Source organism: Dasypus novemcinctus, chromosome 18 (assembly GCF_030445035.2).
Source record: "Dasypus novemcinctus isolate mDasNov1 chromosome 18, mDasNov1.1.hap2, whole genome shotgun sequence".
Lineage (NCBI taxonomy): Eukaryota > Metazoa > Chordata > Mammalia > Cingulata > Dasypodidae > Dasypus > Dasypus novemcinctus.
Genome location: NC_080690.1, coordinates 68,612,634 through 68,616,204, shown reverse-complemented (window position 1 = coordinate 68,616,204; position 3,571 = coordinate 68,612,634). Strand labels below are relative to the sequence as shown.

The window sequence follows — 3,571 nt, the reverse complement described above, 5'->3', positions numbered from 1 at the left end:
AGCAGGGAGGGCCGATTGCTCCATTCTGCAACTACAGCCAGACTCAGCGCCACAGCAGTACCTGTGGCTCTAGCCTCGGCCTCCTGTACAGGAATCCAGCTCTGGCAAAGGCAGCTGGAGAGCGCAATGGGACCATCTGCTGGATGAAGTTGAATGAATGAAAGAGTGAGCTGCAGAGTTCACTTGCGAAGCAACCAGGAGTGATAAACAACAATTCATTCAGGCAGCTGCTCTTAACATCCAACTCTCAAACCTGCCTGCTGCATAAGGGGGAGCCATCTCCCAGCGGAGAGAAGTCAGTGGGGTGGGGCTGCTGGAAAGGCTGCTGAGCTTTTCCAGGAGCCAGAGTTTCAAGGGACAAGGCTCCTAGTACCTTCTCTCAACCACTCCTCCCCTCTCCACTCTCACTCCGTATGTTTGTTCTTGTGCTTCTTCCTTTCCTTCTGCTTTGCTGCCCTGCTGTCTTTTGATGCATGCCTTGCCCTCTTGCTGTATCACTCTCAGAGTCTGAGCTATTAGAGTCAGATGACTTCCTTTCTCTATGTTTCTTTTTCTTCTTTTCCTTCTTTTTCTAGAAGAATTTCTCATGGAGTCAGGCTTCTCAAACTCTGTTGACTTTGCCTCTTCCTTCTCCTCTTCTTCATCAGGAATCAGAGAGTATTTTGTCCCACATGGTTGCATGAAACAGTCCTTTGCAAAGTGGCCTTCACAGCCACACTCTTGCAGGTAGTGCTCAGGAGAGCCTCCAAGGCGATCTTCTGACCAGTGTAATCCTGGAAGGACCGCTGCCACCTCTCTTCTTGCTCAAGGATACCATTGTTGGGATCAAGGTCTTTCCTCATGCCTGGGTTGACAACTTTCATGGAGAGGGATTCTTTCATCCTATCGTTTTTCATCTCTCAGCCAATAAGCTTCACCCACACTTTGTCTCCAACATCTACTGTCTCTGAGGGCTTATCTACCCGACAGGATGACGTGTGAGTGTGGCGGACCAGAACTTGCTTCCAGCAGCCTGGGATTTTGATAACGCCTCTATAGTCTGTGACCATAGCAACTTGGCCTTGGAAAATAGTGCAGGGAAGCAGACGTGGCTCAACTGATAGAGCATCTGTCTACCATATGGAGGGTCAAGGTTTCGATCTCCAGGGCCTCCTGACCCGTGTGGTGAGCTGGCCCACACACAATGCTGCTGCACACAAGGAGTGCCATGCCACGCAGGGGCGCCCCTGCATAGACGAGCCAGATGCGCAGGGAATGCACCCCGCAAGGAAAGCTGCCCTGCGTGGAAAAAAAAAGCACAGCCTGCCCAGGAGTGGTGCCGCACACACGGAGAGCTGACGCAGCAAGATGAAACAAGAAAGAGACGCGGTTTCCCATTACCACCTGATAATGCAAGCGGACACAGAAGAGCACACAGTGAATGGACAAAGAGAGCAGACGATAGGGGGAAGGGGAAAGAAATAAATAAATAAAATATTTTTAAAAAAGAAAAGAAAAGGAAAGGAAAATAGTGCAGGAGAGCAGGCAGGTTTTCCATGGTCTGGGATCTTCCTGAATTCATCCTTAATGTTCTATGGTTTCTTCATTTTTCTCCTGCTAAACCTAGTTCAAGTGTCCAGGGCTGGAACTGGGGGCCCAAATGAGGACCTTCGGCTGAGAGGGGCCACTCTCAGACCCCACCACAGAGGCACTGCCTCCAGATTTGGACAGCCAACCCCTCCAGGTTCCTTATACTCACTCAGTCGGTACATATGTTGTTTTTTTTTTTAATTTCCCTCCCCCCCCCTTTTTTTTAAAGATTTATTTATTTATTTAATTCCCCCCCCCCCCCCGCCATTGTCTGTTCTCTGTGTCTATTTGCTGCGTCTTGTTTCTTTGTCCGCTTCTGTTGTCGTCAGCGGCACGGGAAGTGTGGGCGGCACCATTCTGGGCAGGCTGCACTTTCTTTTTTTTTTTTTTTTTTTTTTTTTTAATGATTTATTTTTATTTATTTATTTCCCACTCCCCTCCCCGGTTGTCTGTTTTCTGTGTCTTTTTGCTGCGTCTTGTTTCTTGTTTCTTTGTCCGCTTCTGTTGTCGGCAGCGGCACTGGAAGTGTGGGCGGCGCCATTCCCTGGGCAGGCTGCTCCCTCCTTCGCGCTGGGCGGCTCACCTTATGGTGCACTCCTTGCGCGTGGGGCTCCCCAACGCGGGGGACACCCTGCGTGGCGCGGCACTCCTTGCGCGCATCAGCACTGCGCATGGCCAGCTCCACACGGGTCAAGGAGGCCCGGGGTTGAACCGCGGACCTCCATGTGGTAGACGGACGCCCTAACCACTGGGCCAAGTCCACTTCCCAGTACATATGTTTTTATTGTTATATCTTCCTGAGAGATTGATCCTTTAATGATTATAAATGTCCTCTTAATCCCTAATAACTTTTGATTTTGAAGTCTATTTAGTCTGATATGAGAGCCACTCCAGCTTTGTTAAGTTTGCTACTTGCATAATATATCTTTACCATCCTTTTACTTTCAATATTTGCATCTTTGCATACATTTGTTTTTAATTTTATTAATTGCTTCTCTCATCTTTATTATTTTTTCCCTTTGGGTCTGCTTTTCTGTTCTGTTTCCAACTTCTTAAGATGATGTTGAAATGATTGACGTTAGCCTTTCTTCTTACCTGAGATCTGAAATATCTTTAATGCTATAAATAAATCAAATGGAAATTAGAATGTTATGGAAAACTTTATAACAATTAATTTGACAACTTAATGAAAATAGACAAATTCTTTGGGAAATACTCTTTCTGAAACTGACACAGAAGAAATTTTAAAACAAGACTAATTACGTGCCATTTGAAGAAATTAAATCCACAATTACCTTTTTTTATTTTTTTTAAGAATTTTTTAAAATGTATTATTCTCTGCCCCCTCCTTCCATTGTCTGCTCTCTGTGTCCATTCGCTGTGTGTTCTTCTGTGTCTGTTTGTATTTCACTAGGCAGCTCTGGGAACTGATCCTGGGACCTTCCAGAATGGGAGAGAAACAATCATTCTCTTGTGCTACCTCAGCTCCCTGCTCTTCTGTGTCTCTTTACTATCTCTCCTCTTGTATTCTTTTTGTTGCATCATCTTGCTGCTCCAACTCTCCTTGTGGGCCAGCACTCTTGTATGGGCCAGCACTCCTGCATGGGGCAGTACTCTGCGTGGGCCAGCTTGCCAAATGGGCAAGTGTGCCTTCACCAGGAGGCCCAGGCATCGAACCCTGGACCCCCCTCTATGGTAGACAGGGGCCCAATTGCTTGAGCCACATCCGCTTCCCTCATAATTAACCTTCTTACAAAAATATTCATGCCCTCATGCTTTCACTGGTGAATTCTATGAAATACATAGGAAGAAATAATAGCTCACACAAACTCTCCTAACTCATTTATGAGGTCAGTAAGCCTTGATACCAATTTGATAAGGACATTACAAGAAAAGAAAATTACATGCTGATATCCTTCGCAAACATAGATGCAAAAATCCTAGGCACAAACCAAATCAAACAATATATATAAAATAGAATTTATATATATACAAATAATAT

At 45.8% G+C, this 3,571-nt stretch overlaps 1 pseudogene; it reads right to left on the bottom strand.

The window, feature by feature from the left end:
- Nucleotides 1-404: 404 nt before the first annotated feature.
- Nucleotides 405-1,561, bottom strand: LOC101428466 (zinc finger CCHC domain-containing protein 17-like; annotated as a pseudogene).
- Between the last annotated feature and the right edge of the window lie 2,010 nt (nucleotides 1,562-3,571).